The sequence below is a fragment of the Equus przewalskii genome, chromosome 4 (genome assembly GCF_037783145.1).
Source record: "Equus przewalskii isolate Varuska chromosome 4, EquPr2, whole genome shotgun sequence".
NCBI lineage: Eukaryota > Metazoa > Chordata > Mammalia > Perissodactyla > Equidae > Equus > Equus przewalskii.
In genome coordinates, this window is record NC_091834.1 from 101,976,918 (window position 1) to 101,986,883 (window position 9,966).

The 9,966-nt window shown below is 53.6% G+C and overlaps 1 protein-coding gene and 1 long non-coding RNA gene across 8 annotated transcripts in view; one reads left to right on the forward strand and one right to left on the reverse strand.

The window, feature by feature from the left end:
* The window catches only part of AGAP3 (ArfGAP with GTPase domain, ankyrin repeat and PH domain 3), a 56,847-nt gene that overhangs the window by 13,205 nt on the left and 33,676 nt on the right, over window positions 1–9,966 (forward strand). The gene's annotated exons all lie outside the window — the stretch shown is intronic.
* LOC139082948 (uncharacterized) lies at window positions 94–5,596 on the reverse strand. Its single transcript, XR_011539328.1, has 2 exons — window positions 775–5,596; window positions 94–299 (listed from the first exon to the last, which is right to left on the reverse strand). It is a non-coding gene; the product is annotated as an uncharacterized lncRNA (long non-coding RNA).

The following is a 9,966-nucleotide window of genomic DNA, read 5'->3' on the forward strand; positions in this document are numbered from 1 at the left end:
AAATTGGAAGAATATTATCTAATCTTGGGATAAGATGGACCCTCTTAAGCCAGATAGGAAACCCACAATTTATAGAGGAAAAGACTGACAGGATTTCCCTCCGGCTTTTTATTTTGAAAAATGGCCACCTTGAAGATTACTCCGGCTGCTTTCCCCGGTCCCTCCCTCTCACTCTCTCTTTTAGGTAGTGGTTGCGGTCAGTAGTTGTAGACGGGGTGGGTGTTCCCCCTCCAGGCACTTCAGCGGGCATTTCCTAGGGGCAGGCCGTTCTTACACATAACGTAATAGCAGTGTCACACCTGAGAAAATTAACGAGAATTTTCTAACATCCCTTAATAGTTCATCCATAACCAAATTTCCTCAATTATCCCAAAATGTTTGATAGCCTTTGTGTTTTTCCAAGTCAGGATGGGATCAGGATGGGGCAGGATCCCTCACGGGGCGTCACGCAGACTCTTGACGAGTCCAGCTGGATTTCCTGTGGGCATTCTGTGCTCCGGATTTGGGTCCTGCCATGTGGGGTCCTCCATCCCCCGTGCTGCCCCTGACCTGAAGGGACATCTAGGGGCTTCAGGAGATCCAGGTCAAACCCTTTTGACGGGATTACCGCCTATTGTGTCACCCTGGGCCCTGCTGTTAGTGATGCTGTTAAGGAGATTAAGACCGGATCTCCAATCCTGAAGGGCTTTCTCCTCCCGCTTTGTAGTTCGTAAGTAATCTGTGGGGGAGACTTCCGAAGCTGCAAATAAGCGGCGCCCGGCAGCTTTCACTTACTCCTTTTCCTGGGCCTCAATGATCCAGGCCTGAATCCAGTATACTGGAGTTACCACGGGTGATCTTCTCAGCGGACGTGCCTTCTGCAGGATTTAGCTGTATTCTTCTATCAAGAAGATCCTCTCCTCACCCCGCCTCCTCTTAGCATCACTACCGTCTAGTGGATTTTTGTTGCTGTTACTGTTCAGATGTTATAATATAATCAATTACAAAATTAACAGATTTAATTACATTTCTGTGGAATAGAGTAGGAGAATTTGCTTGCTGTGTGCATATGCAAGATAAATAGTTAAGATGCCTGTTATACAAAGAGTTCCTGCCAGTTTTAAGGAAAGGATTTTTAAAACCCCAAAGACAAGCAGGCAAAGAATAGGACCAGGCAGATGGTTCACAGAAGAGGAAATGCAGATTGTCGATGACTATGAAAAGATGCTTAACCCCGAGTAATCAGGGAAATGCAGATCACAAGAGCAGGGCCTGTGTCCCTGTCCGCATGGCAGAAAGTACACGGATGGCTTCTGATGCTGGTGAGGGTGGCAGAATGGGTGTTCTCGTACATGGCCGGTGGGAGAATGGGGGTATGAATTGCTGCCTTCTGTTTGGAAAAGTAATCAGGCATTATCCATTAACATGAAAAATTCATATGCCTTTGAACCCAACTGTCCTACTTTGGGGCATGTGTCCTGTGGAAAGAGACTCACAGGTACACAGGTATTGATTACAGCCTTGCTTGTAGTGATTAAAAAAAAAATGGAAGCAACTGGAATGCCCCTCAGTAGGAAATGGATGGTGGCTGGAACATACATACTGTGAAATATTATGAAGCTAACAGAAGAGTGAGCTGAACCATCGCATGGACCGGGGCTGGCTACAAGAACATGTGGTGTGCGGCTGCTCCTTGCTGCCCAGGCTGGGGCAGTTTGGGGAAGGGCGGGAGGCCGAGTCCTGTTGAGATGGTGTGGGGAGTGGACACTCATTCTGGAAGCTTCCTCATGAAGGAAAGGGAAGAGGGCAGGGGGCCAAGAGCATTTTTCTGAGTGTATTGTGAATGTGGTTTTACACCCTAAAAGAAAATTTTTAAAATTTGGGCAAAGCGTACATTCATTGTATCTATTAGTCATAGTCCACTTCTTTTGTGTCCCACCCAGAGCCAGGATCACAACGCTCTCCTGAGCCCTCGTTAGAATGTGTGACCCAGAGCAGCTGCAGGTGTGGCAGGCTTTGGGGCGCCCAGGGTTCAGCCAGGAGAGGCAAGCCCGTTCATTTTCCTGGCGAGCAAGTTCTCTGTCCCTCGTCGAGCCCTCATCCTTAGGTCAAACGGTCTTCTGTTTCTTTTTCTTTTTACAAAAGTAATATACTCTCTATAAACATTTCAGAAAATATGCATTTCACAGAAAAACAAGAAGAGGCAGAAAAATACTCACTGTGGGTCATAAGTATCACAGTCGGTCCTGTCCTCATTTTGATGTGGTCCTTTCTTGCTGCATTTTTTGCGTGGGGCCACATTACATACAGTTTTGTATCTTGCTTTTAAAAAAAATAATCATGAGCCAGCCCTGATGGCCTAGAGGTTAAAGTTTGGCACTCACCGCTTCAGCGGCCCAGATTCAATTCCTGGGCAAGGAACCACACCACGCACACCACCAGTTGCCGTGCTCTGGCTGCAGCTCACGTAGAAGAACTAGAACAACTTGCAACTGGGATATACAACCATGCACTGGGGCTTTGGGGAGGGAAAAAAAAGACCCGAAGTGTTGCAATATACTAGGTAAGAGAGTCTCTGCAGACATTAGTTTAAATGGTTGCACGATATTCCATTTTCTAGAGACGCAATGCTTTACTTCCTCATTTCCATGTCGTGGGATACTTGGGGTTGCTTCACTTTTTTGGAAGTGCTGGACTTCTTTGGGCCTAAACCTTTCCCTCTGTGTCAGATGGTCTCTGTAGGGGCCCCTGCGACATTAGCATGAGGGGCAAAGGGCCCTTTTCCCCTTTGTGCGCTGGGCTGAGCTGCTGTCCAGCCAGATGAGAGTGAAGCGGTGATGGCTCCGACAGCAGGACCAGAGGACCCACTCCCCACATGCACGCTTGCTGCCACAGGGGCCTCCCTAACACAGAAGCCAGCTCTTAGGGCTTTCTTCGGTGAGAAGTAGATTTCATTTTAAATTTCTATTTCTTGGAAGACCAAAGGAGCATGAGTGGTTCCCATGTGTATTGGCTATTTGTACTATCTTTACTCGTGTCCAGATTTTGTGTTTGTTTTCTTAAGCAATGTCTGTGAGCTTTGTATGTATTAATAGTAACCCATTGACATAGTTATGTTTTTTTCCCCCAGATGTTGATTTCCCTTTAATTGTATTCCTCTGAGGGTTTTTACCGTTTTTTCTCGTTCAGGACTTTTCATTTTTATATAGTTGAATATTTGCTCTCTCTCCTGTCTTTAAACCCGATGAGCCTGGCTGCGTGTTGCTCTCAGCTTCCTCCTTCCCCACCAACCAGCTCAGCCTCCTCTGGGGTTGTCCCACCATCGGCACCGACCCCCAGAGCCAGTGGGCTTCCCCGGGCCCCAGCCTCGCATTGTGCCAGCTCGGCACGGTTGGGGCCCGGCGCGCTTGGAGTAGGGGTTGGACACCAAGGTCAAAGACTTCAGGAACGTGGTGGGCGTGAGTGAGCAGGGCAGGCTGGGGGGTGCGGAGGGGGCACAGAGAGCCCAGGGAGGAGAGCGTGAGACCTGTTTGCCTGGGCCGCGTGGGCATTTGCAGACAGGGTACCAGGGACTTCCACCTCTGCCACTGCGTGTCGTGCACTGGCTGTGCCTGGCGGCCCTGAGACTGGCCGCGCAGAGCTACTGCTGACTGACCCTGGCCTGGCTCTCCTTGCTCTCCAGGGAGGGGTCCTCCCGGGGGTCTCCTGGCTCTGGTGGTGTAAGTTCCCAGAGGACAGTGGCTCCGCGGACGGCTCAGAGCCCTCCTAGCCCTTCTCATCTGGCAGCTGAGGGCCCTGCAGCCCAGCACGGGGAGGACCTCGTCCACCATGGAGCTCCTTCCGTCTCATCCTCTGTGGGCCCCCAGTGGTCAGCAGGGTCACCTGACACTGTTTCGCAGTGATGGCGTCGCCTGGGGGCCTAGGCCTAAGAGCTGATGGGCTGGCTGGGGCAGCGAGTCATCGGACTGAAGGCAGATGAAAGTGGAATTCAGATGAAAGTCTAAGACCCCACTGCTGAGCTTCTGACTCCCATTCTCAGTCGCTCTGCGATGCAGGAGAACAGTGGGGCTGGGAACACGGAGTGCTGCTTAACAGGAAAATTGTGCGGTTGAGCCGGCCGCATCTGGGCCAGTCCTGTGCCCAGAGAGCTCAGGTGGTTGCCCTGCCTGGGTCCTTCTGTGAGTGGGCTGGGGCAGTGCTCGGGCCTCCACCACCGGATGTGGGCAGAAGCCGGGCGGTGGAGACCCTGCAGGGCAGGTGGGGAGGGCAGGTCTTGGAGTAGGGAATTCCTCCATCACACGTTCCTGGGTTCCTGGAGGGCTCAGGGAGCTTGTGGTCTCTCAGGGAAGGAGAGGATCTTCAGGTCGGGAGGTGGTCTCACATACTCATCCTCTCCTCCCTGAGCGGCAGGCTGGCCTGGCCCTCTGTGGCTCTGTCTACATGGCACGAATGTGAGGTGTGCCAAGGGCCCATCAGCCCCAGGGAGCTCCCCTTTGCCTGCTTTCTCCTTTGTAAGCTCCAGAACCTGTGTCAGCCCCTTGGACTCATCCAGGGCTGGGAGAGTGGGAGTTGGGGGCAGGAGTTTGTTTGGGAGGTGGGTGAGTAGGAACCACTGAGGCGGGGGGTCTTTTTGGAAGGAGGGGCTGTGCTAGGAAGGGCAAGGCTGGGCCGCCCCGGTGTGAGTACCCAGGAGGAAGGAGAGGAAGATAGGTGGGGGCTGCCTGCAAGATGAACTTTGGGCTCCTATGTAGGCAGGAATCTCACCAGGCCAGGGAGGCTCAAGCGCCTGGGCCAGCCAGACAGCCTGGATTGGAATGCCAGCTTCAGCCACCTACTAGCTAGTGACCTTAGGCAAGTTACTTGGTGTCTGTGGCTCAGATTCCTCATCTGTAAAATGGGTAGATTAACAGTGCTTTTCTCAAAGGGTTGTCGTGAGGGCTGAATGGGTCAATATGTGTAAAGTGCTCAGAGTGGGGCCTGTCGTGTTTGATAAGTGGCTCTGATTATCAGGTGACCAGTGGCTTCCCAGCTAGCCGCTGCCTTGGGTGTATAGGGCAACAAAGGTGACTCTGCTGGTCCTGGGGGCCCCGAGCAGAGGCCGGCTCTGAGCGCAGGGGCAGGTGTCTGCGTGTGCCCAGGAGCGCAGGCCCTGGTGAGATGAGAACAGATTCTCTATTAGTTCCTACGGCAGAGACAAGATGAGCTGGGGACGCTGAGAGGAGGCCGTGAGGTCTGGGAGGCCCCAGGGCTTCATGCTGCCAGTGGGAATGAGCTGAGCATCTGCGGCTGAGCTGGCAGGGCTGGAGGGAGGTGGTCTCCATGTCCAGCCCCTGCTGGTGTTGACCTGGGCCCAGCCCCCCAGAGGGCTGTGGCTTCTTTAATGCAGAGCCCACCCTGAGGCTGCCTGGGGCCTGGGCATGTGTGTCCGGTGCTGGGGACAGTGGGCGAGCCTGGCCTAGGGAATGGGGCAGAGCCCTGCGTCTCTGTAGGCCCCGCCCCTGGGGAAGTTACCTGCCCCACTTTCAAAACCTGTAAGAGGAATTCAGATGCTCTTAAACTTTTGTCCAGTAGACTCTCAAACTACTTGAGTCTTTTCTTCCAAAGTGTACACAGACCCTCAGCCCCTTTCCTTGAGACCCCGGCCTTCCATGTCTGTACCTGAGCACTCAGGTCGAGGCGTCACCCGGCAGCAGCAGGTCCGTTGCTGCAGCTCCTCCACCTGGGAGCAAAATTAGTGCAATTATTTGAATATTTTATTGCATCTTCCCTTTATTAAAATATTTCACTTTTATCAAAATAAGATGAGAGCAAACTGGAGAGCTGCTACTGCTGTGGAAGAGTAAAGATCTCATGAATGGGATGCATTTTAGAAGCCCATTGGGCTGAAAGAAGCAGATTTTTAGCCCATGGGACTTAAGCTGGACCATGTGTTCAGTTTTAAAGGAAGAGAACAGCATTTAAAAAGGCATGAAATGCAGGAAACGTGTCAAAATCAGGATGAAAAGGCATTAGGGAACGTATTCTGTTAGATTCTGAGTCCAGAATCCCTGTCTGTGATGTGGTCGTGTGCATTGTCCTACTGCCTGCCCTTCAGGCCGTCGGGAGGATTATGGGGAATGAGATGTGTGCAGGCTGCTCCCTTTCCTCTGCAGGGAGGAGCTGTTGAAAAGCATCAGAGTTTCCGGCCGAGCACGCATGCGCGGGGCCCGTGGTCCTCAGATGGCCCCGTGGACGTGTCTCCTTCTGAGCGGGGAGCAGTGTCTGTCTAGGACCCTCTCTGGGTTTTAGAGTGTGGCAAGGCAGAACCAGGTCAGGAGGCCGGTTGGGGATGCACAGAGGGACTGAGTCTTTGAGGGGAGGACCCTTGTCCTGTCCACCATGGTGACTAGGACAGAGTTTGCGGAGAGAAAGGAGTATGGAGAAACTGCCATTGGGTAGCTCATTTGGTGCTAGAAGGCCGTTTCTGGGCTGGGATTACTCGGCCCCTTGGGGGGTGGTCCTAGTTTCCTCCCTTTGGAGAAAGGCAGCCCTTGAGCAGCTGACACCCTGAACTTGGGAGATGGGGGCAGAATTCCCCATCTCCTCCGAACAGCGCTGGGAGGGTCCGGAGATGTTTCTGTTCAGCCTACCTGCCCGACCCCCTGGAGCCCACCCCCAGAGTCTCAGCTTCTCTATGTTTCCCGGGGCTGCTGTACCACAGTACCACAAACTGGGGGGCTTCAAACAGCAGAAATCTATTCTCTCCCAGTTCTGGAGGCCAGAAGCCTGGATCCAGGTGTGGGCAGGGCCGCACTCCCTCTGAAGTCGCTAGGGGAGGGTCTGTTCCAGGCCCTCTCTGTGGCTTGTAGATAGCTGAATGCTCGCTGGTTCTCTTCACATCGTCTTCCCTCTGTGCGTGGCCGTCTCTCTCTTCAAATTTCCCCTTTTTATGAGGACACCAGTCATCTGGGATTAGGGGCCCACCCTACTCTAGTGTGACCTCATCTTAGCTCATTACATTTGCAACCACCGTATTTCCAAATAAGGTCACATGCTAAAGTACGGGGGCGTTAGGACTTCAAAATGTGAATTTCAGGGTAACACAATTCAGCCCGTAGCAGCTTTCATCATATTTTCAGAGGGAGACATGATCCAAATGGGCCTCGGGGATCTCCTAGGTCCATCTGTGCAGTCTCTCGGAGAAGAGCTGGAGGGACCAGTAATCAACAGGCCTGAGCCGAGGTGGAACTGCTGAGGCGTCCAACTAGGTTTCTGATTGGAAGAAGGCTAGCACTGGTTTAAGGCTCCTGTGCCCAATATCACTCTGGCTCCTTCTATTGATCACCTGTCGAGTGCCAGGCACCGTGCTGGACCCTCCACAGTCACATTTCTGCTCTTCATAGCAACTTCAGCTGAAAAGGTGGGCTTATCCCTAGTTTAGAGACTAAAACCCGAGACCCAGTGAGGGTAAGGTGTCTGTTGATGGGCACACAGCTAATAGGTGCCAGAGGCTGATCCCAAACCCAGTCCTCTCAACCTCTCACACAGTGCGTGTGTCTTGCCAGTGCACCGCCATGCCTCTTGACCTGGGCTCTGTGCTCGTTATTTGGCCTGTGATTTATCTCCTTGACAGACTGTTCCAGCCAAGGGCCTTCTCTTACAAGCCTGCCTCTCTCTGCACAAGGAGAACAAAAGCTTGGGTGTGTAGTTCATGGTCAGCAAACACATTCCTTCACTCATTCACACAGAATCCTTGCACACCTCGGCATGCCTGGCCAAGTTCTAGTGGGGGAGCATCGAACACACCAGAGCAGTATCTGAGAGTAATGAGCGTGAGATGGCTGTTGTTCAGAGAGCAGCTAGGCGCTCAGATGGTGAGGGAAGGCTCCCTTGGGAGGAGACCTGGGCGAGCTGAAGGATGGGCAAGTGCAGACGCCCTGGCCCTTCTGGGCTGTGTGGCTGATGCAGGCACGGAGGTGGGGGGTGGGGGAGGAGTTACAGCAAGTCAGACCAAAGGGGCACATGGGCATTTGAAAAGAATCAGGAGCCTGGTGTAATTCTATACCAAGTGGAAAGCCCACTGGGGGGCAGTGGCTGGGAGTGCCCAGGTCACTTCTGGATTGGCAGTGGGGTGGGGGTTGGGGGAGATTAGGAAGCTGCTGTGGGGTTTAGGTGGGCAGGGCCGTGGCTTGCCTTGGGCTGTACAAAGGAGGTGGTGAGAGGTGGATCTGGGACACGTTGAGGAGGTGGAGCCAACAGGACTGACCCCGGATTGCATGTGGGGGAGTGGTAAAAAGGAGGGAATGGAAGAGCGTGCCTGGAAGGTTCTTGCCTGTGCCATTAGTTAAGGTGGACACTGGGGGTGAAGTGATTTGGGGGTGGAATTTGGAGGTTCATTGTTGCTGCTGCGTCAAGCTGTCTCCGTGGACAACTCCCGAACCTTGTAAAGAGGCCGTGTCCTGCAGGCTGGCATGAGTGGCGGGTTGTTGGGGAGGCTGTGGGCAAGCAGGGGTTGGGGGCAGCCCAGAGTGTCCCCTCTTCTCCTCAGACCCAGGGACCTGCACAGAGAACAGAACTTGCTAGAGACCATCCAGCTTCAGGTAGCTCTTGAGTGTGGCACTCGCCACCTCCCTTGGACTCTCTGGCCAAAGGGCATGGCCAACATGCCTGGCCACTGTGGACTGCTACTGAGGTGCCCCCCTTTCCTTGCTGCACAGCCGGTGGCCCCTGGCTGCAGGAAGATGTTTTGCTGCCACCTTGTGGACGAGAAGAGCCAGTGCGATGTTGGAGGGCCAGCGTGGCTCCAGGACCACTGGAGGCTGCTGGAAGAAGCCGGAGCCTTTCCCTGGCAGCCACCCACATGCACCCTTTGCCTTTTAGCAGAAAGCTGGCTCTTCCTCCTCTCTGAGGACATCCACAGGCTCCCCGTGGGTTGTGTGGCCTGAGCTGGGCACACCTTAGCACTTATCAGTGGATCAACCAGCAAATATTTGAGTGGAGACTAGGTACAAGGTTCTGTTGGGCACCTGGGCTGGAGCCCGCCCTTTCCTCTGCCTCATGACCAGCGTTCCATTTCTGTGCTGTGCTCATGTGTCACACCTTTGCAGGGGTCCTCTTTCACCCTGGCTCCCCTGGAGTGGGTTAGTAGTATATCCCCACCACCCCCAGGCACAAGGTGCCCACACGGGCACCCTCTTTTGTCATGCAGAGCATCTGAGGCATGGGCTGGTCTGGATAGCCGGTCCAGCTTCCCAAGCTGTGGGTACCTCTAGAGTCAGCCTGTTCTCCTGACTTCCCGGCGCTTGGAGCAGAAGGGGCTGCTCGGCACTCATCTTCTGCACTCTCTGCTTCCAGGGAAGCGTGTGTCCATCCTTGCCCAGAATGCACACCGCAGGCATCACGAGAGATCGCATCTTTAATTCCCCTAGACACTTCCCTGAGGTCTCTCACCTTTAAGTGACAGATTCAGCTTGGTGTTTCTGATGACCTTAAGAAACAGAGAACTGACAGGAGAGCTGGTTTTAAGGAATCCTGTACTGTTTACAAGGTCCCAGCCTGGAGCTTGGTGGGCTATCCTAATTTCCTTTGGGCTCTGTTGAGTGGAGTTGTACTTGCCGCATCTCTTTGGAGAAGAATCTTGTCAGAACACAGAGACCTTGTCCCCGACAGAGGGCTGATGCCAACAGGGAAAAGTGGTGTATGTTTGCACTGATCTCCTTTCTAAGGTCTTCAACTGGCTTGATGTCTTTGGCTGGACATATTTGTGTAGGCAGGTGCCCTTCTCTGCTGTGTTTCTTCGGGTCAGGAGAGGTTTCTGGGAAGAGGTAGGAAGGAGGCCGCCAAGTGAGGAAGAGGCAGCTGTTCCGGGTTTGGGAATTGAGCCAGGCTGAGCTTCTTACCTGGGCTGATTCTGCAGGTGCGGTGGGAGCTGGGAGCTGGTGTGTCCTCGGAGAACGGGAGATGTTCTTTCACCTCTGGACCCGGCACTGCTGGCTGCCTTGCCCGAGC